Genomic DNA, 24,365 nt, shown 5'->3' on the forward strand with positions numbered 1-24,365 from the left:
GAATTTATTTTTTTAAAATTTAGAATCTGTATAAAGATACAATATGTGAATAAGATGTAAAGAAAATAGCAAAGCAACTACGCAGCGCCATCACTCACTATGATAGTGAACCAGAGACACTGAATCGAAGGAAATCTCAGAACCACTGGCGGTTCTGTCGGCAAGGTGGATCGTCAGGAATGTTAGAAGAGGCGAGAGAGTATACAGAAGGATTAGATAGTAAGAGAGAGGGCTATTTGATATTTATAGTTTACCTCGGTGAGTTCTTGTACGAAAGGAATGTTGATCGGTATGAAGAGAAAGGTTTGTGACGTAAGAAGGAGCATCAACTATCTGTCGGAGTAAATTTTATTGAAATATCTGTATGGTTCGTATGCTTTTCAGTTTTGCTGAATCCCACGGCTCTACATAGATTTGAAAAATGCATTGTTATATTAGTCTCTTCAAATCCATTAACAATTTAGATTGTCTTCCTTGAAATCACGTCAGTAAAGAGGTTTGGTGAGTTTAGATATGCCTATTAAGTCAAGTTTGTAAGTTCCATTAAGTCTTTCGTCTATAAACAGTGCACCAAGTCTACACAAGGATGAGGATTGATACAGACTGGAGGACAAAAAAGCCCTGTAGGGTCAGTAAATGTGTCATGTTAGCATGTTCAATTTGATTTACCACTTTTTCGTCTAAGATTATGTTAAAGTATATTTGTAGTTTGTGAGAAGCTGATGTTGGAAATGTACTTGTTAGTGTGGCTGTTTACGTAAATTCCAAAAACTGAAAAATATTCATAATAATCTCTTAAGTAACCAGTAATAAAATGCTGAATTGAGACGAGAATAATAATTCTCTGTTATTGTAAAGTGGTAATCCTAATTAACCGATTTTTTCAAACTCAGAATTCTGATACTTATTAATATTGTACAATTAGTTAATCAATATCTTGACACAGACTTATTTGTGTGTAGTATGGTGTATTATAAAAAAATTAATCAAATATACCATATCATTACGTACAGGATGGAACTCATTGTTCTACAAAGACATTCATCTTAAATCCTACAATAATTTATAAGGTAAACAAAGGAATTAAGATCATAAATCTGAAAATTAGGCACATCGATATAATGAAACACTCGGAGCAAAACAGTGATGCTCTGGAGTAAAAATGGATTTTTTTTTTTTTGGTCGGAGGAGATATGGATGAATTATCAATCCAAAAATTCCTAAAAGATCAAAAGTCTGAAAATTTTAATAGGTCTGAAATTAGTTTTATTGGTCTTATCCTCCAGATTTGAAACTTTTCTCTAAAGAGAAAGAAGAAAACATTTCTTCCTTAAGATTTATAAGAAAATCTCCAGTTTTTTAATTTTTTGTTTTCTTGATGTATGCTATGATAAGTAAATACTCAGTATAGGATATACTTTATATTTGTAAAAAGGAGAATCATGACTGCCAATAGATGCTATTTCGGCCTGGTAAAATTTCTTGAAAGCAGCCTAGTATCAAGAAAGTCGAAGTTCAGGCTGTACAAAACATTAATCCGCCCAGTTCTCACGTACGCATCCCAAACATGGACCCTTCCAAAAGCAAGTGAATGCAACCTTCTTGTCTTCGAAAGGAAAATTCTTAGAAGAATCCTTGGACCCGTGAGGGAGGAGGGCAGATGGAGAATAAGAAAGACCCAGGAGGTATATGAGCTGTTTGGGGAAGCGGATAATAAAACATAGTCGGCTTAGCTGGGCGGGGCAAGTAGCCCGAATGGGAGAGACAGACCCCATCCCAAAAATATTGAATTTGAATGGAGAGATGGGCCAGAGCAGGAAGGTTGGTAGACCCAAATTAAGATGGCAAGATGGAGTAGCCAATGATGCAAGAAGCCTACTGAGGGTTTCTAATTGGAGAGCGGCAGCACAAAACCGCCACGAATGTCATAAATTAATAGAGGAGGCCAGGACCCACTAAGGGTTGTTGAGCCACGGAGATAGATAGATAAAAAATATTTGTATTATCATTTGTATTTATTTATTTAATTTTGAGTTATGTACTTATTTGTTTTTTAATTATTTCATCTCTCTCTGAAAAAGTGTATCACACTTTTGAAAACGCTTTTAGAAAATATCCTGCAATGCGAATAATTAATGATAGAAGGTTAATTGCAGCATTGCCTCAAAATATAACTTTATATAAGGTTTGGTAGTGTGTTTTTTAATTAAAAAAATTAGGATAAAATTTAAAATAATAATTGATACAGTAAAGCTAAAGCTTCCTACTTTGACGAATATTCCTTGAGAAGGTAAAGGGTCGCATTGTGGCTACAATGGATGAATAGACTGAAGCAAATTTCTAAATTTCTCGGTTTTTATTTCCATCAAAATTGTCTGGAATTTTTCAATATATACGAGGGTCGTTTGAAAAGTCCGTGCAAAGTCAGAGAGATAGCACCACTGGCGCGTATCGAGGTTAGGTTTAGTTAGTAGCATCTCTTGGAAGAACACACACCAAGTTTCAGCCAGATCGGTCTATTTCTTTGTGTTTGGCATTCGTTTGAATCGAGGAAGTCGAGTGATTTTCAAAAAATGGACGAAAAAGAATTTCGTGTGTTGATTAAACACTACTTTATGAAAGGCAAAACGCCTCAGGAGACTAAAGAGAAGCTTGATAAACATTATGGTGACTCTGCACCTTCGATTAGAACAGTTTATAAGTGGTTTCAAAATTTTCGGAGTGGCCATATGGGCACAAGTGACGCTGAACGTTCTGGACGCCCTGTTGAGGTTACTACTTCAGAAATCATTGATAAAATCCATGATATGGTGATGATATGGTGGGCATCTCGAATGAACGGGTACATAATATTTTGCATCAACATTTGGACATGACAAAGCTATCCGCGAGATGGGTGCCGCGATTGCTCACGCTTGACCAAAAACGAAATCGTGTGAAGTGTTGCAAGGACGGTTTGCAGCTGTTCCTGAAGAATCCGCAGGACTTTAAGCGCCGTTTCGTCACTGTGGATGAAACATGGATACATCACTACACTCCTGAGACCAAAGAACAATCTAAACAATGGGTTACCAAGGGGGAATCTGCGCCAAAAAAGGCGAAGACCGTTCCTTCGGCCGGAAAGATTATGGCGACTGTCTTTTGGGATTCGCAAGGAATAATCCTCATCGACTATCTGGAAAAGGGTAAAACTATTACAGGTGCATATTATTCATCGTTATTGGACCGTTTGAAAACCGAGCTGCAAGAAAAACGCCCACGATTGGCCCACAAAAAAGTCCTTTTCCATTACGACAACGCACCAGCTCACACCTCAGCAGTTGTGGTCGCAAAATTAATGGAAATAGGGTTCCAACTCGTTTCACATCCCCCCTATTCTCCAGACTTGGCTCCCTCGGACTACTATTTGTTCCCCAATATGAAGAAATGGCTGGCGGGAAAAAGATTTTATTCAAACGAGGAGGTGATTGCAGAAACGAATGGCTATTTTTCAGACTTGGACAAATCCTATTATTCGGAAGGGATCAACAAACTAGAGCAGCGTTGGACGAAGTGTATAAGCCTAAAAGGAGACTATGTTGAAAAATAAAAAAGGTTTACCCCAAAAAATTAGTTTTTATTTTTGCACGGACTTTTCAAACGACCCTCGTATTTTATGTTTGAGTATGGTGAAAGAACGGGACGTGAATGATGGTACAGCTTAAGAGAAAAAAGATACAAAATGAAAGAAGATGATGTTGAAGCCCCACTGCAAAGTAAATCAATAATTTCCAGTAGAATGGATGACCAGCTTTCACAAATTGCCATTGTTCAGTTAGCAGTCACTAACTCATGTGACCGAATCAAATAGTTGAATTACACTAGATGGGAGAGGGGCCTTACTCTTTAAAACGCTCTGCAGAGACACTCCAAAACCTGCTAAAATGTGTGCCATTTGTCTGATGTAGAAATCCCACTTTTGAGTATGATATTAGACTTTCGAATTTGTTCATATCATAATCTAGTAAATATTTAGCAAAATTAAAAATTCAAATAATCGCTCTGGTTTAATTAAACCATTCTTTTACATAAAAAGGGATCCCCCAGACCTCACATACTGACGCGCCTTAAATTAAAAAAAAAAAAAGTCTATAAGCTCCAATATTCTTGCGCACATACAAATAGGATTAAAAAAAGTAAAAGCAAAAAAGCTCTTGTTGCTATCGTTACTTCAACATGCGCCCAGTATACACAAAGTTTAGGAACTGCTACTTCAGAATCTATTCACCAAAAGAAGTAACGTTTGGCACAGCAGTCCTCTAAATCTATACTGGCGGCAAAAAAAAGAATTCAGAAATTTGGTTCAACCTATTCTTTTTGAACCACTGTTGAAAACACTGTTACCCATTTTCATCCTAAACAGGCAGCCTGTCAAAAATTATCTTACTAACAGTACAGGACAGTAAATTAATCCTCATTTTTTTTAAACATTATTTAATTTTTTGTTCATTAATTCATGAAAACTGTTTGGTGATCAATTGTACTAACACTCAACACTATTTAAACTTGATTTAGTTAAAAACAAAATTAACTTACATGGTATCTGGGACACAAAGATTACCGTTCATTGAACTAGCAGAAATTGAAAATAAATTACTAATCTCATATCATTTGGGAGAAATTATTCTTAATTTATCAAGAAGTTTCCATAGTAAAGGTGTTAAATATATGAATATAATATGAAGAATATATTTACTAAATAATTTAATTTGTTAAAAATCAATAGGATGAAAAAATAACAGCCAGTTTCAGTCATGATATATTTTTATTATCCCGAGCTTTCGACCTATGGACTAGGTCAACTTCAGGGCAAATTGACAATGCAAGTCACACTCAGTCCATGAGTAGACAAGCCAGAAGACACACCAATCCTTTAATGATGTAAAATATTGCATTGTCAATTTGCGCTGAAGATGACCTAGTCCCTTAGGTCGAAAGCTCGGCATAATATCATGAATGAAACTGGCAGTTATTTTTTCATCCTATTGAAACTACAAATCAGTCACCAAAAATAATGAACAGTAATTTGTTAATACATTTGATTATTTATTATGTAATACAGCTACATATATATAAATTGAAAACACTGTCACCCATAGTAGTAGACAGGCTGTCAAACATGAGCATAATTATCGTAACAACATTGGGTTGTAAATCACTTGCATTTTTTTTTTCTCTTATTATTGACAAGAAAAGCAATGCTAAATATTTAATAGTTTTTCCGATATCCTGGAAAATGTTCCCTGTGATTTTCATTAAACATTAAAAATAGAAGGCATTGTGAAGGTTTCACAACTAATTTTTTGTTGTTGATTTCATACATTTTACATACACATAAACTCTACCCAACGCTGAAAATAAGCAAGTTGTTTCAAGGTAGTATTAATTGGAATAAATGAGTAAGAAGAATACTGGGAATTTCCTTTTATAAATATGCCTTCCTGTAATTTTAATTCGAATTACTAATATTTGTATTATAAGATTGGGTTTTAATTTAACACTCCACTCCTTACGCTGTCTCTTTGATTTTACAAAATTTAACCAGTTAATGATTATTTGAACGAAATAAATATACTTTTTATCCAATTTTTTAATCTTCTTTTTTGGCCTTATGGTGATTTCAAATTAGTTACCATGCAGAGGTTTGCTTTTATCTAGTGGGTAGTTTGTATGTTAGTATATATAGTTTTAAAGTCACTGACCGTGTGGTTGCGTGAGAATTATATTTTAATTTTATATGTAGTTATATTATGGGTGATAAAAGGCCAGCATAAGGGTCTGTGACATCTAATACATTCTAAAAAATTGCTAGAAGTATGAATGAAATACTTGCTCGCTGAAGTACTTGCTGATTTGTGTACCTTTTGGCGTTTAATATTTTATATGTAGTTATATAAATCTGTGTAAATGTCTGGGTAAGTCAGTATACGAGGTGTGGCTATTAAATAACGAGACTGATGCTGCTACAGATGAACTATGCATGCGCCAAATCTTAACGACCGACAGCTGTGCAGCGTAAAGCCTTCTCTTTCGATTGCAGCGTCTCACGTGTTGTGAGAGAAATCTGTCTGACCGGAACTGTCGTTTGTGTAAGAGGTGTTAGTTTCGGTTTGCCGAAAAGATGATACTACACATGTAGTAAAGCAACCAATTTGTCGTGAAATTTCACATGAACCTGGGTAAAACCGCTACTGAAACTTATCTTTTATTAAAAGAAGTTTATAACGATGAATGTTAATCACTTGCGCGAGTTTTTGAGAGGTTCAAGCGTTTCCAAGATGGCCGAGAATACGTCGGAGATGATGACCGCCTGGGTCGCCCTTCCACGTCCAAAACGGATGAAAATATCGATTATAATTAATCAACATTACTACCGTGAGGTGCTTGCTCAACTCCGTGAAAGAGTAAGGAAAAAAACGACCCGATTTGTGGAAGAACAAGTCACGGGGTTCTCCAGCAAGACAACCAGCGCCGGCTCACACTGCATTGTCAAGACGTTTCTAGCCAAGTACAACATCCCAGTTTTAGGCCATCCGCCTTATTGGCCTCACCTGGCTCCATGTGACTTTTATCTGTTCCCCAAAGTCAAATCTGCATTAAAAGGAACACGATTTCAGTCCGTTGAAGCTGTGAAAGAAAAAGTCAATCTACTGCGTTAAGCCGCTTCTGATTTTTTATTTATATAATAAGTTTTCCTAGTTAGTAATTGTAAATAACTCATTATTTTAAAGATTAGTTTTTTTGTGATATTTAAACTAATTTTTGAATTATTAGGAACAGTTTAGTCATTTTAGTTTCATTTTTAAGAGGAAACTGTTTTGCTACGAAATGGAGACGGAAGTTTAAATATCACGAGACGCTGCTAGATAATATGAACGGATAAAGGTTTTATATATAGATAACTTGAATTAGGAAGAACACTTGTAAATTTATTGAAGACTTCTTTAAAAAAAAACAAAATAACAAACTTGGAACCGTTCCAATACATGTTTTAACATTCTAGCTTTTTTTTTACATAAAATTTTCAAATACACAAGTACACATGTGTGTACAGATGCCTCATGGGATGACTAGTTGAAGATTAAATTATGTATTTTAAACCAGTTTATCAAGTGCAATGAGATGCTACATTACTGAAATTGCTCCGGATTCCTTAAGTACTTAATATTGTTACTTAATCTATAACTTTCTACAAGTTGATTTTCAAGATTTTTTTGGAGGGGAATTGTAAGTGCTCATTTTGTGAAGGAGTTAATAGCCTGTGATCGCCGTCATGCGTCCATCCGACGCCACAGAAACATCTTTTTGATGTGGAAGAGAAGAGAAATCAAAGTATAATCTTTGCTGTAAGAATATGTAGCATTCGTTGTCAATTTAAGTCCATACGTGGTTCTATGGAAGACTTTTGATTACCATTTTTGAAAATCTGATAGACGAACTCATTCGATTTTCTTTTATCGTTAATTTTCACGATCATATTTGATAAATTTTTTTCTTTAGACTTTCCTTAAATGAATTTAAATTGGAAACCTCTTCTCAATCCTCTCTTCTTGGTCCATTTGCAAGTACAGTCGAACCTCGCTTAACGAGCATAATTCGTTCCAGAACCTTACTCGTTACGCGAAATACTCGTTAAGCGAAACAATTTTTTTATATAAATTAAAATAAAAGGGGATAATTGCTAGATCAGCCACACTTACACCATTTTCTCGTTTCTCAATGATTTTACGTTTCAATTCTAACGTTATTTTAATTCTTTTCGAAACCATTTTGTTAGAGGGATAACAAAATAAACACAATAATATTTAAACACAAATGTCACTATATGGACTTCTCCTATACACCACTCATTCGGTGAAGTTCGGTTTCGACTGTATCAATGCATTAGATACGTGGAGAATATGAAACGCATATGCGTAAACAGGAATGACTAATCGAAGAATGCGCAGTTTTCGATGAGTCAGCGAAAACTGCGCAGTCAGCGAAATGTCATTAGAAAACTATCGTTATGCGAAACATCGCTCGCTATAAGAATCAATTTGTTTTACTCGTTATGCGAATTACTCGTTAAGAGAGGTGCTCGTTATGCGAGGTTCCACTGTACTAAAAAGGGTACAATATAAACTATTCCAAAAGCTAGCCACTTCTCCTAAAATATATATATTTTTAAATCTTTTATTGTAATTTACCACTGCAACAGTTGTTGCAACAAGCAAATATGGTGAAAGAGAAAAGAAATAAAAAAAAATCATGAGTGGAGAAGGCACCCAGTAGTGCCAATCCAGTAACGTGCATTGCTATACTGCTCTCACGATAAGAGAAGATCACGAGGCCATCTTCTCTTCACTCTCCTTAGAGGATTACCTGGTAATGTGGAGGAAGATAGGTGTTCCATGAGAGGATTAGGATGAGCTGCTATAGAGGAATGAAATTTGAAGAAACGAGTGCTAGCAAGATCTTTAATGAAAGGGATTTTGAGATCATTATGGATAGTGTGAGGTTAGATACATAGAACGGAGCGTTGAGAAGTTTTCGTGGTATTTTTGGACTGTAATGCCTGGAGGCGTAGTGAGTTGGAACGCTTTGTCGATCCCAATATTTCGATGCCCTATGACCAAATGGGTCGCAGTAACAGTAGATATAAGAGTCTTTTGTTATGTAGGTTAAGTTTGGAACGTTTGTCAAGTAGTCTGGCGAGAAGTTTTGTAGCTTTGGTTAGTTTCTTGTCTTTTCAGTCTAGTATGGGGATTTTATGTCAACTCCTAAAATATGAAATGAATTAATAGGTTTCTTTTTCTGAATCCTGAAACCAATTAAAATTTCATTAAATAAAATATATTACAAATATAATTGATAAGTGTAGGAAATGTCATTCGAAGTTTATAAATAATCGATGCATCCAAAACAATTAAAACAAAAATCTTTTCTGCAAAATCGAACTATTCTTAGCTCGATTTTCCACAAAATAAACATTTTATCGACATTTTTTATTTTCATGATGTAGTCGGTGGATTAATTAATTGTTCTGTAGGCACACCTTAATAAGGAAACTTAATCAAGCCGAGAATTCCACGAAAAACCAAATTTTCTCTAGGAAAACCTTGAAATAAAGTTCCTCCTCTAAGATACACCATTACTCACCTAAAACAATCCCAAATACACTGTTCAATGAATCAAAATTTTCAACGGTCCAATGCCCCTAAACCGACTAAAATATCAAGGAGATGATGATGGCCTTGGTTAATGGGCGAACAAACTTGTAAAATTATTTTTTATCAGCTGACTTCTCGCAAATAATCTTTTACCGTTTGATTTTGTGCTTTTTGACGAAATTGTTTATTCCCACGAGTAGACGAAAAACTATTACAATAATAAAATTTTCTCATGGTTGTAAATGTTCAACAGTACGAAAAATATAGATGATAGCGATTACACGTGCTGATTTCTATATTTTGTAATATGCTGACAACTATCAATTCAGCATATTGCCACGGGATGTCCATCCTACCGAAATAAAACGTCAGAATTCAATTCTCAACTACTAAAAGAATGTCCTGAGAAATGATTCTTCTATCCTAGATTGATTTAATTTTTTTGCATGTTAGAATAAGGTTTTGGTAGTGTCAAATACCTAGAATTAGGTTATTTGTTTTTATTTATTCATATTTAAGCTTTAAGATTCAAAAATTGTAAAATATAGAGTATTCAGTCTCGACAAATTGTTGGATCTAATTTGTAATAAGTGTACTTTGATGTAAGAGTGGCCAGAGAGATACTCGTAGTATTTATTTAGGAAGCAATTGATTTTTTGAGGTACTTGAAAATCTGAATGAGTAAGTAATGGAAGAGACCTGCAAAGCTAATATGTATTGTGGTACTGGGTTCGATTCCCGGTCTAGGCCTTGGGTTTTATTTAATGGTTAACATGAGAACTTTGTCGTAAAGTATGTTTGCTAATCGCCTCCGTCCACGATTTGGACGTAAAGCCCGCCTGGGGGAAGAAAATAATTTTTAAATTTGACAAAATATATGCTAAGTCAGTTACAATTTTGGTAGCGATATATGGAAACTTAAGAAATATACAGGGTGACCAGAGTTTATATGCTCCACCCACTTTTTTTTTTTTAACAGCGGGAAATTTCGAAAAAATAAAAAACACGTATTTAATCATTTTTAGTCTAGTTTATTTTTAGTGATTGACCCATTTTTTAAAACCCCTGTATCTCGAGATACAGCATCCAACTTTGTTTTTTCAAATGGAACGTTATGGTTTTTTTTAGTATTTGAGCTCCTAAAAAAAACAAAAGCTTTTTTTGAAAGCCTTTAGGTTTTTCAAAAGTTATGGTAATTTAAAATATGAAAAACAAATTTCAGTTTATTGTCAAAATTACATTACTTTTTTTTTTAAAGAATCTGTTCAAACTGGGCACAATCAACGGATAGGTAAGCTAAGACTCTGGACTCCCACGCTTTGCTTGTAGCAGCACTTATGGTGGCGAAGTCAAGATCTAGGCAGGCTAGAGTTATTCGACGTTCAGATTGTTTTTTCTACAAACGTTTGGTGTGGAGTTTTAGGAAATCAACTAATCGGCCCATACTTCTACAAGAGAGAATTTAACTGGTGCAAGGTATCCAACTTTTTTTTAAGAGACATTTTGCCAGTTCTGCTTGAAGATGTTCATCTACAACGTCGGCTAGATATGTATTTTCAACAAGATGGTTGCCCGGCACATAATGCGAGAGTAGTTCGAGGTTACATGGACAGAAAGTTCCATGAAAAATGCTTAGGGACTCATTGTCCCATCCAATGGCCACCTCGATCTCTGGACTTAACCCCAATGGACTATTTTTTTGTGGAGATATCTAAAAAATAAAGTGTACAGTAACCTTAATCCCGTGGCTTCAGTAGATGACCTGAAACGTCGAATAACTCTAGCCTGCCTAGATCTTGACTTTGCCACCGTAAGTGCTGCTACAAGCAAAGTGTGGGAGTCCAGAGTTTTTGCTTGTCTATCCGATGATTGTGCCCAGTTTGAACAGCTTTTTTTTAAAAAAAAATAACCAAATTTTGACAATAAACTGAAATTTGTTTTCCATATTTTAAATTGCCATAACTTTTGAAAAACCTAACCGATTACTAAAAAAATATTTTTTTTTTTTTTTAGGAGCTCAAATACTATAAAAATATGCAAAAAAACCCCATAACGTTCCATTTGAAAAAAAAGTTGGATGCTGTATCTCGAGATACAGGGGTTTAAAAAAATGGGCCAATCACTGAAAATAAAAAAGTTGGTGGAGCATATAACTCTGGCCACCCTGTATGTACTGAAATTGCACGGTACATAGCGTTAAAAAAGTCGTACACAAAAGTACATTATTTTAGTTTTTGGAGAACCTTGAAAAGTATATTTGTTTTAAACTTAATTTCAAATAATAACTCTAACAAGGAATAAGAAAAATAAATAATTTCAGACACTGTAATGCATTGGGGACATTGATAGTGATAAGAAAGTAAAACAAGCATTAATCGAAACATAATTCTTAGCAAACTATAAACGTCACTGATATTGTGAGTTAAATATCGCACTGGTTAACTTTCCTTTTAAATTAACCATGCAAATAACAATATAACGTGATTATGTGCATGCAGTTTCAGTTTAATATTGTAGTAACGGAATAGAAAAGGAGGCAAAGAATAAGAAAATAAAATCAATAAGCACACTTGTTGATTGCATAAGTCACGGTGGAAAGAGATGTAGGGGTAGGGGCTATACTGACGTCACAGAGTATGCCGTAGACGTCTGTGGAGGCAGCGGTGCAAGTGGGCGGTAGCACAGTTTGCCGCCTCCTTTCGCACGATATGCCACGTGTATGTGGGAGTAATTCCATTGAATTCTCAAACCACCCACCCAATACGTAGAACTAGTTTAGGTTTTAATGTAAACTATAGCCTTCCCTACTCTAGCGGCTATGTACGTCATCCAAATCTTTATGCCAATAGAAACCCAGACGTAATTATCTGTTCTTCAAAAGCTAGAATTACATAACCATTCTGCGTAATCAAGAACTTTAAATAAGAGATTTAGGCGTTCAATTTCGTAATTACTGGAAGTAGAAAATACTGGGAAGAGAAGGGCTTTACTTTTTAGAAAAGGGCAAGATGAAATTGAATAAAAGGTTTGCATAATAATTTCGACCAAGGCTATTGTTAAATTACGTAAGTTTATGCAATAAGTTTGCATAATCCAATGAAAATTAATTTTAACATACACATTATGTATTTGCTTAGAATTTGGCACGGCAATCGCATAATAATGCGACAAATTTTAAACTCACCGTAACGAAAAAATACTTTTTTTTCAAATAAGTTGCGGCATCAAAGGAAAAGTAGATTTACTTTTTCTCATAGGGAAGGGATTAGCTGAGAGGTTAGCATACTGGACTCCCACGCGGAGGTCCCGGGTTCGAATCCAGCTGCTGACCCTTAGATTTTCTCTTCCTAGGAGCTTCTTACAGCTCACTGTCCGGTGATGGACAGTGTTGTCTGTAACGAGAGAACACTGTCCGGAGGCCGGCAGTGCACTGAAAAAAGCTCCGGGCGCCAATAACCTTAGATGTTGACGCGCCTTAAATCATAAAGAAAAAAAAAACAAACTTTTTCCAGTTGATAATTTAACATTGCTCAACTATAGTCAGTTATTGCCAATGTGGAATCATATTGACTCCATAATTTATTTTTATCTTTTTTTATATTAATTTCAATAAAATTCGCATTGAAGGATGAGAAAGAATAGGAATTAAGAACGAAAAAACAAATTTTGTCCACAAAATCGGCTTTAACATTTCACGTAGAAGGAATTAACTTCAACTTAGGATCCAGTAATTTCAGAATTTTCTAGAACTCTGATTGACTGCCTTCTGATCAGGGACTTTTTAATTTTTTTTAAATTACATTCACTATTTTTTCAATTACAGAGCGCTGTTGACACGGATCGGAAATTACACAATTCGCTGCAAGTTTTTGCTGCAATTCGGACAGAAAATCAATTCTAGAAAGAGGCTTTTTTTTTTGTGCCTTGGTACTTTCTATGAAAATTATGTAAGTTTATCAAATGAGTATTTAGGCAATAATCTGGAGTCAAGTTAATAACAGAAAGTTTATTTATATTACTAATCAGGAGTCGTAATAACTCTTATGATTCAAGTAAACTAATCTGCAAAAAAGAAACTAAGAATACCATGGTCTTCAGCACAGTGACTATCGAATGGTGAGAGAGTGGGGATAGCATATCTAAGAACATTTTGAGATAGCTGTGAGATTTGGGGAAACAGAGACCATTCCTATTTTTTTTTTGGAGTCAAATTGACTTCGGATTGGCAATGCGGTGTTAATGGAATCAAAAATAACAAAATAAAATAATTTGTTAAGGTGGAAATTTTCAAATTCAGAAATGTTTATTGATTATTAGTTCACAATTAATTATTAATCTTCCAAAGAATCAATTTAGTATTGAATGACCCTTTTTAGTGTCATATTATAAAAAGAAAACAAGTCACAAGACATGAAGGTGAAGGTTGAATAAGCGCCCGGATAACCACTAAAAACTCACAGCTTCAGCTAGATAAGTTTTGACGCCACTATATGTCTGGTTGTGTTAACGGTTAAACAAGTGCTAATATTGCTGCATGGGAATCTATCAGTAAAACAATTACTATGTACCTCATGCTTCTTTAATTTTCTGGCAGCCATTTCCACAGCTTTTATTTCTCTAGAAAGTTCTCATAACTCTTGCCGACAGCCTTAAAAGCTTAGAATAAATTGTAGAAGACTCCAGAACTAGCACTTCTCACTCCAAGGGTTGCAGACCTGTCCGTTTAAATACAGGAAAAAAAATAATTTTTTGCCAGCAAAAATTGTTACCAAACTTACGACTTTTTTGGTAAGTGGTTCAATTCATCTCTTTTCGATGAGTTAATATTGGGCAGGGAAAGTTTTTTTTTAGAAGATGGTATGGAACAAATTTGGAAAGCAGATTTTACACAATCTCTGGTAGTTTAAAAGTATTTAACAAGATGCCTGTTAACGACTGTGCACAATAAAGCACAGAAAAGTTATGAAGGCTTTTAAAGAACAAAATCTTGATACCAACAAAAAAGTGAATAACATGCAACTTTTACTAATTCCAGAAATTTTATTTATTTACTAAAAGATACCATATTGATTTAAATAATTCATTTTGACAGTGTTGAACTATTCATGTTGAACTGAAAATGAATGCTGGAAAAATTTATAAAAATGTAGCCTTCTTTCATGTACTCTTACCATAGATTAAAAAAAATAAAAATAAAATCTATATATATAAAAATGAATGTTTGTTTGTACTCGATAGATTCAAAAACCAAACATCCAATCGCCGTGAAAATTTGGGAAATTATTAGGTATATCCCCGGGAAGGTTTTTGCAATTTTTTTTTAAAATCAGAGTTGGGGCTCTAGGAGCTCCCGAACAAATATCCCAAAAATATCAAAATAACATTTAATTAGTAATATTTGTTAAAAGTGTAACCATGAAAACCATGAAAAACAGTTTTTTGCAATTATTAACACGAGAATAAATTATACCGAAGATGGTGAAAAATCCATTAAACTAAAAGTACTCAACAATACTATTGACGTTGATAATCGTTGGGTAGTACCATATTCTCCATTACTACTAAAAACGTATAACGCACACATAAATGTTGGGTACTGCAATTCAGTGTAAGCTATAAAATATATTTGCAAATATGTGAACAAAGGAAGCGATATGGCAGTGTTTGGAGTGGAAAATACAACTGCATCTAACGATGAAGTCACCCAATATCAACTGGGACGCTTCATAAGTTGCAATGAGGCTGTATGGCGTATTTTATCATTTTCCATTCATGAGCGATTTCCAACGGTTGTTCATTTAGCAGTACATCTTGAAAATGGACAGCGTGTGTACTTTACATCAGAAAATGTACGTGCAAGAGCAATGTCACCACCTCCAACAACATTAACTGAATTTTTCACATTATGTAGAAATGCTACCTTTGCAAGGACACTACTGTACTCTGAAGTAGGGATAATTTTATTGTTAATTTTCATTTCGATGTATTGTATACATTTGATCATTAATAAATTATGTTTGAGGTATCAAAACTGCCTTTTTGTTAAACACAGCAACGTGTGAACGGGTACAGCTACTAAATTATAAAAATGAATTATTTGTTTAAATATTACATCTTTTGAGAAAAAATAAAATATGTTTCTGTTTTGTAAGTAATTAAGTGGAATAATTTTCGCAATGAATTTTGTGAAAGCGGTGACAATTTTGTTATATGACAGAACTTTCACCAAGTGAACAGAAATTATCATCTTTGTAATAATCTGAGTGTGGTAAACCAAGAACACTGTTTATTTTTCATTTTAAAACAGAAACTATTGTTATCCAATAGAGATATTGATTATTAAATCAATTATTAAATTAAAAAGTTATTTAATCTTTTACTCTTTTGTGAATATTATACTTGCTGTAAGTGAATATAGCAGAGCATCTATTGAATACAAACAAAGAGTAATAGAAGTGATCACTTTCAGATTTGAATTCGAAATTTGAATCTTGGAGAGTTTATTTTTGGATCCCTATTTTGGCAAACTGCACGTTGCAGGAAATACCAAAACATTCCTGATTATGGGCAATCTCTTGAAACAGATTAATGGTATAAAACAAAGGAGATGATCATGTGCAATCAGGTAAAAATTGATTAGAAAATTGTTTACAATCACTCGGCGTATATTATTCCATTTTTTCTTAAATGCAAGTTTTTTTTTAACAGATAACAAAATACATAGAAATCTGAGAATGTTTCTATAATAAAACAGGGAAATTACCTTTTTCTGCAACCATGTAGGGAAGTTCTCATTACTCAATTAAAATCAGCTGTGTAATGCCCAACTTCCCACACTAGTGGGGGGAAATTCCCATTAGTGTCACTTTCCGCACAAGTGAGTGGAAAAACTTTATTGTGCTTCCTTGATATAAGAAGTTTTGTTATTAACATAAATATTTTCTGTAAAACTCTAATAAGCTTATTTAAATTTATTTTATTTAAATAATTAAAAAACGAATATTAAAAAATAAAATAAAAATTGAAAGGAATATAGAAATAAAAATAATACTTTAATAAATAATTAGATATTTTTAATTATAACAGTTAAAAAGGTTATAGTGTTACTTTATAGAAATTTAAAATGGTTTCTAGTGATGCCTGTTTAGAAAACACTCCTCCATCAATAAAAGAAACAGCAGAAAATGTAATAAGTAATGTAAATAATTGTAATATAACAATAAATGTTTATAATAAATAAATTACTTTTTGTAGACTGTAAAAATGAAATTTTTAATTTTATTAGTTAATAAATGGTTGCAGAAAAAATATAATATTTAACTCTAGTGTAAAGTATTTTCCTCACACTCGGCAATTTGCACTTGCACGAGCGAGCGAAGCACTTGCGTGCAAACCCTGCCTCGCGTGAGGAAAAGTACTACTTTCCACACTTGTTAAATAAATAACTATGGTTAATGTTATTTAATATGGAAAGTATTATTTTACAATTCCTGATATTTAATTTGTGGTTAGAAGCTGCGCTAAATTTATTTCTTTTGCCTTCAAACCTATATTTCCTTGTAAACTCATACACCTAGGTACATTTTATCTAAAAACTTTAAAAATCCGGACACTACTGTTCAAGCTCCTTTTCTGTTAGCCGCTAGTCTTTAATGATAAATTACTCCAGATAATGTTAAGATAAACACTAATTAATACTTCTAAGTTCTATTCATTGATAGCTTTGCCTAATAGAATTTGTTAAATATTGGGTGGAATGGCTAAATTTTACAAAAGTGTCTTTTAAAAATGTTGATCTAATTACATTACCATATTTTTCTGTTTTAGATATTTAAGAAAGATCTGTGCTGTAATTTTTTTATAGTTCTCAATTCCTCTATATTCTGTATACAATTCCTCTATATTCTGTATACAATTCCTCTATATTCTGTATACAATTCCTCTATATTCTGTATACAATTCCTCTATATTCTGTATACAATTCCTCTATATTCTGTATACAATTCCTCTATATTCTGTATACAATTCCTCTATATTCTGTATACAATTCCTCTATATTCTGTATACAATTCCTCTATATTCTGTATACAATTCCTCTATATTCTGTATACAATTCCTCTATATTCTGTATACAATTCCTCTATATTCTGTATACAATTCCTCTATATTCTGTATACAATTCCTCTATATTCTGTACACAATTCCTCTATATTCTGTATACTTCTTCTTCTTCTTCTTTCCTTGGCACTACGGCCCTTGTAGGACCTTGGCCTCCTTAAGCAGATTAGACCAGCCGTCTCGATCTACTGCCTTTCTTCTCCATTGGTGTATCTGCATTTTTTGGAGGTCATCCTCCACATCTTGTAGCCAACGGAGTCGCGGTCTACCCCGTGGTCTTTTCCCCCCAGGATGCCCTTCAAAAACTTTGCGTGGGCCTCTCCCACGATCCATTCTTTTTAGGTGCCCCAACCATTCTCAGTCTTCCGATTTTAATAGTGGCCACCAAGTCTGCATCCTTATACAGCTCCTTCAGCTCGATGTTCCTTCTACATCTGAAAACTCTATATTCTGTATACTGAATGGCTAAATTTTACAAAAGTGTCTTTTAAAAAAGTTGATCTAATTACATTACCATATTTTTCTGTTTTAGATATTTAAGAAAGATCTGTGCTGTAATTCTTTTATAGTTCTCAATTCTTCTGTATTCTGTATACAATTCCTCTATATTCTGTATACAATGCCTCTATATTCTGTATACAATTTTTTATTTTGTTTTATGGTATACTCAGTATAATTTTTTGTTTTTCCTTTTACCAGATTGAGGCAGTTTATTTCTTCACAAACACTTACATGCTTAAAGATTTCTAGGAAATAAGAAGGTCGGCTATGGAAAATTTGAAATTGACTTTTTTGTTTTATTTGCTTTGGTTTTTAAACAGTAACCTTCAAATATATTTTCTGTACCATCAAATAAAATAAAATTGTAAGTATTTAAGATGAGATATGCTGCAAAAAAAAGTCACTAAAGAAAACAACACAAACTAAAATACTTTGGAAAACGCTAGTGACCTGAAAAAAAAGCTTTCTTTATTATACACTAAGCTTTGAACACTTGTTAGGATTACCTCCCTGTTCAAATGTTCTCTTTATGCACTAAAAGTTAGCCTTTTATTTATTTTTAGGGCAGCAAAAAATGCTTTCACAAAAAAACAAAAACAACCTTTGTCATATAGTGCTCCAGTAGTTTACCCTCAAAATACCAGGTGACTAAGCAAACCTATTGCTACTTTCCTTTAAAATAAAAAGACATATTTTTGCTCACAATAACTTATTAGGTAAAAATATTCACCAACTCTTTCCAATGTGTGGGGCAATTTAAAAATTCTTTTTTTAAAAAAAAGGTTGTTAATTTTTACAGCAAAAAAAGAAGTGGAGAATTTTTTTCATAATTTTCTAGGCCTTAATTTATACAGGGTGTTCATTATAAGACGGCTCAAATACATTTCAGGCTTAAACGGTTGATCTGAGCGAAAAATGGTAGAGGTAAAATTTGTTGCCCGTCACCTTTAGTTTCAGAATATGTGACTTGATTTTAGATTTCTGCCCGCATATGCGGCTGACGCGCTACCAAAAGTAAAGGTTTGCAGTTGACCCCCATTTTCATGTACACAGTTTTAAAGAGGATAAAAAGTTATGAAAGAAACCGGAAACCGCAATTCGACATCTTCAAAATTAAGGGTGCTAGGCCATTTCAAAATCTGGTATTTATTAATCATATTTCAATTTTTTAACTTGTTATCAAAGAGAAACAAGAGCACGCGATAGGTCATTTTTATGTATTTTTTCATCCCCTTTCTACTAAAAATATTGCCAAGGCAGTAAAGCTAGTATTTTTCTTAATATCGGGAAATAAGTCGTTTTCCCAGTGATTTTTCTAAGAAAAATCAAATGTTAAGAGCTTTAGATGTTCTCAAGCATACACAAAATGGCTAAAAATTAATTTTACAACTGTTACAAACAAGAAGGTTTAATAATTGTTTGGTAATATCGGGAGAGTTGCGTTTAATTACCAAAAAACTTGGAAACCTCCTGCCACATATTTAAGTGATCATTATCTTTCATGTAAAGGATCAAACTTATTCCTTAATTTATCAAATAATGCACTTTACTCAACTAGTGCAGCATGTACTGTGCCTTCAAAGGTGCCTCCTCTGGCTCGCAAGCCAGGTTAGCCAGGAGGTTATCAATTGCCCTCTTTATCTGAGGAGATTAACCGTTTAAGCATGGAATGCATTTGAGCCGTATTAAAATGAACACCCTGTATAAGAAAGATGTTTGGCAATGCCAAGTGGAAGTCTTCGTAATAATAACATTTTTTATTTACACTATACTTTTTGGGTGCCCTTCATCCTCTGGCTTCTGCCCTTAGCTTCTGGGTAGTTTTGTAAGTTTTGACATTGATGAAGGGCAATTTTGGTACCCGAAACTTTTGAGTATGTATCATTATTATTAAAGTTTTTATAATGCATATGATTGTCAAGTATAAATAAACAAGGTAACTCGTTGAATACGGCAGATGAAGAATAATTTCCTAAATCTGTTATCTGCAATTGCCACCCAGTGTTATCTTTTAAAAACATAACGATACGTTTATTCCCTTGAGATGGATCATTAAATTACTAATTGATCATGTACTCTTTACAGTACATATTTTGGTGTAAATGTAAATAACTAACTTGGAGGTAATCTTTTCGAATAATTTCTTTAGAAGCGCCTTTTTGGGATGTAAACCAGGCTTCGCAGTACTTCGTGGTGATTCATTTGGAGAGAGCCACTGCCTTTTGCGATTTGGATTATCATATAGGACCCATTTTTCGTCTCCAGTGATCAAACGATAAAAAAAAAACGGATCGGTTGGCTTTGTTCTCTTCGGACAGATTATGGGGACCTAAACACAAAGACTTAAAATGTTCCTGGACGGTCGACCAAGGTTGGTTAAGGGTGTTTGACAGTTCCTCGATTGTTTGACATGGATTTGCTTCCACTTCTGCCCATAGCATGTCGTTGTCTAATGTTGTTGGTCTTCCTGATCGATAGGAGTCAGAGTGATCAAAATTACCAGATCTGAACTTGGAAAACCATCTTTGGCATTTACGAACGTCTAATGCACTTGGATAAACATCGCAAATGTTTTTGGTGGCAATTGTTGCGTTACTACCCTAGCGAAACTCAAAAAGCATACAATGCCGTATATACTCTTCTGGTATTTGGCGGACCATTTCACCCCAAACTGCAAATAAAGAAGAAGCTTTTAATATTGAATTATTTAGAGGAGTTGTCCACCAGAAGGTAGAAATTGGATTTTGCCCCAGATCTTTTTCAGCTAAGTAATATTTAACAACAATTACGACTTTAAATTTGAAATGGTCACTAAGAATACCAGTAATTGCGAAAAGAAAATTATACGAATGATTTATTTGGTCAAATTTTCTTTTTCTTCAAGACCTTGTTATGAATATTAATATTTTAAGGTGTTCATCTATGTAAGTTATGTTTTATATGTATTAAGATAAATAATAATACAAATAAAAAACTTCAATTTAAAGATAGATGTACTTTTAGTAGTATATATTTGTTAAGCAACCTATTAATAGATAAATTTTTTGTCGAGTGGTCGGGTGTTGTGACATTCGAGATGTTTGGAAGAGTCTGCTGCCTTAGGAATACTGTTGGTCCTTGTGTGCATGCGTAGTTGCTAAATCTAGAGAAAAGGCAGACTACGATCAGTTGCCAACTTAACTTCAATGTCATTTTCAAATAACAACTCTCGTTCAGAACAGGGAACCCTTAATTACTATAGCGTTCTCTTTCAAATAACTATTAGATACATCGCAGGCAGCCATCTCCTTGTTCATCAATGACTAAACTATATTTAATCATTTTTTGGTTTTTTAAAGACGTAGAACCTTCAATGAAGGTTTTTTTAAAAAATATTTTGCCAAAAAATTAAAAAACAATTACTGTTAGAGTCAGAATAGGTTCCACTTCCTCATTATATACTTGTAACTCAATGTTTTCTGAATAAATTATTAGAAAAATTGGGAAGCCAACGCAATGTATTCCAAATTCAAAGCAAAAATTAAAATAAAAAAAATACATTATTTTTTCTTACAAAAGTTAGATTCTAATTCATACATCTCAATAACTCTGAATTCTGAAACATCTAATTCGTTTACTAGCATTTACCCAAGATAGGGAATATCTATTTTTTAAGATGCCATTATTTAACCAAAACTACAACCCTTTTCAGAAAATCCTAATACGAATTTTCCTAGATAATTGATTCAAAGAAAAGTTTTAGTGATCTACATGTATAGAGTACATACGAAGCTGAGACAAAATAGTAAGAAGATTTATTTTCCAAAAACCAAAAACTCTATTAATTCAGTAAAGTGGTACCACCGACTGTATCCATTTTCTTCAAAACCAGAATTTTATCTACGTATTTTACCTTCCTTAATAATATTCAAGAAACAAGATCGTACATTACATTTGAAATCTATTTTGAACATAAGTATATGTAGAAAAGTTCAAGTGGAAAACAACAGCAATACAACGTAACGCATAAAATTAGATAATTTTTGTTGCTCAGAATATAAGAAGGTTAAATATAAAGTAAATTGTTTTAGGAGACGACAATGATGTCTAAAAAATAAAGATCCAGTGAGCCCAAGGATCAAAGTGTATAAGCAATATCATGAAGCAAAAGAAAATGAATAATACTCTTAACAACACACTATTGCACGTTTGAAAAGTCCGTGCAAAAATAAAAACTACTTAATTTTTTGGGGTAAACCTTTTTTATTTTTCAACATAGTCTCCTTTTAGACTTATACACTTCGTCCAACGCTGCTCTAGTTTGTTGATCCCTTCCGAATAATAGGATTTGTCCAAGTCTGAAAAATAGCTATTCGTTTCTGCAATCACCTCCTCGTTTGAATAAAATCTTTTTCCCGCCAGCCATTTCTTCATATTGGGGAACAAATAGTAGTCCGAGGGAGCCAAGTCTGGAGAATAGGGGGGATGTGAAACGAGTTGGAACCCTATTTCCATTAATTTTGCGACCACAACTGCTGAGGTGTGAGCTGGTGCGTTGTCGTAATGGAAAAGGACTTTTTTGTGGGCCAATCGTGGGCGTTTTTCTTGCAGCTCGGTTTTCAAACGGTCCAATAACGATGAATAATATGCACCTGTAATAGTTTTACCCTTTTCCAGATAGTCGATGAGGATTATTCCTTGCGAATCCCAAAAGACAGTCGCCATAATCTTTCCGTCCGAAGGAACGGTCTTCGCCTTTTTTGGCGCAGATTCCCCCTTGGTAACCCATTGTTTAGATTGTTCTTTGGTCTCAGGAGTGTAGTGATGTATCCATGTTTCATCCACAGTGACGAAACGACGCTTAAAGTCCTGCGGATTCTTCTGGAACAGCTGCAAACCGTCCTTGCAACATTTCACACGATTTCGTTTTTGGTCAAGCGTGAGCAATCGCGGCACCATAATGTTTATCAAGCTTCTCTTTAGTCTTCTGAGGCGTTTTGCCTTTCATAAAGTAGTGTTTAATCAACACACGAAATTCTTTTTCGTCCATTTTTTGAAAATCACTCGACTTCCTCGATTCAAACGAATGCCAAACACAAAGAAATAGACCGATCTGGCTGAAACTTGGTGCGTGTTCTTCCAAGAGATGCTACTAACTAAACATAACCTCGATACGCGCCAGTGGTGCTATCTCTCTGACTTTGCACGGACTTTTCAAACGACCCTCGTACAACAGATTCAATTCTCTTTATAAATGTGTAATTTTCTTTTTTTCTTATAAATTTAGTAACGAAATACATAAAAAGATAAAACATTTGTTTAGTACCAGGCTTAATAAGACTGGGTGATGAAAGATGGGAATTACAGATAGAAGTCTGAGGCTGCTGAATTTAAATAATGTGGTTCTTGTGCTACATTCTCTATAATGAAAACCTAGATGTACCGATATCACGCAACTATTTTATTTTTAGTACTATTTTATTTTATTTTTTTAATCCAATAACTATGATGTATATAAACTGTCGTGCAACATTATTGTATCATCACTAAATCCAGTATTTTTTGTAATTATTATTAATAGGAATATTCAATTTCATTTGAGTGTTAATACATAAAACTTTCAGTAGAGGTTAATACTTCAAATTTGAATTTGAGTGAAAGAATAGGACAATAAAATGTCCAATTTTATGCAATTTATAAAAACAAAACAAAAATGTGTAACAAAATATTTATTTCACCATTTAGCACTACTTAGGCTTTCGTACTCTAGGTCTAATTTGGTAAATTAACCAGCTAGACGTTGTTATAATAAAGTTTTCAGCGGGCTTCATGATCCATTGTTTTTACAATGGAGTTCAGAAACCATGGCCTGGAGATGTCGAGAACAGACTCGACGTGGCAAAAAATTCTCTCGGAGGCATTAGAACAGACGCTAGAACTCCATGTCCTGACCCTGTCGGTAGCATCAAGACGAGAGACTATAAACTCCTTCATCAAGTTAAATAACACCATTTTACGATTAGAATTCAATTGAAACAAAAAAAAATTATGGATACATGTAACAAGGCTCTGAAGTAATCAGACTGATATTTACTAAAAATCATCTCTTTTTTGAATATGGACTATTCGAGAAGATTTCTTTTCTCCAATAAGTGTTGAAGATTTCTTCTCTTTTTTTTCTCCTAGAGAAAGAGTCTTTTCTAGGAACGGCGAGCGAAGGGGAAGAGTTTGGCTTGTATGCAGTATTTCTCCCAGACTGCGGTTTAAATGAGGATCATGTTGAAGAGGCCGACTGGATTTTGAGGAACTTAAAGAACTTTAAAAGGTGTGTGTATACCCTTATCGTTTACACTTACATTTTAGAAATTTAAAGAGTAATGGATCTATTACCAGAAGACAGAATAGCTGTATCACAGCCAGTGAATTAAAGAAATATTTCCAAACAGTTGAAATGTTGTTTATCAATGAACGTTTATCCGAGGCTGATATCACCTGGTTTTTAACATTCGAGCTCTTAATGAAGTATTGGATAGAATCATTCAACAGATTGTGGAAACCTTATTTTATCAAAGCCTA

General features: G+C 33.8%; 1 protein-coding gene across 3 annotated transcripts in view; it reads right to left on the reverse strand.

Annotated features, from left to right (window-relative positions):
• PRL-1 (protein-tyrosine phosphatase 4A family member PRL-1) overlaps positions 1-24,365 on the reverse strand; it is a 124,290-nt gene that overhangs the window by 17,447 nt on the left and 82,478 nt on the right. Inside the window, exon 1 of one of the 3 annotated variants that reach the window (XM_074122159.1) lies at positions 4,576-4,597. The exons of the other annotated variants lie outside the window; for them this stretch is intronic. The gene's annotated coding sequence lies outside the window, so the exon portion shown is untranslated. Of the gene's footprint in view, positions 1-4,575; positions 4,598-24,365 lie in introns of those variants that run through there. 3 annotated transcript variants of the gene reach the window in all.

Source organism: Rhodnius prolixus, unplaced genomic scaffold (genome assembly GCF_049639745.1).
Source record: "Rhodnius prolixus isolate KJV_2025 unplaced genomic scaffold, Rpr scaffold_8, whole genome shotgun sequence".
Classification (NCBI taxonomy): domain Eukaryota; kingdom Metazoa; phylum Arthropoda; class Insecta; order Hemiptera; family Reduviidae; genus Rhodnius; species Rhodnius prolixus.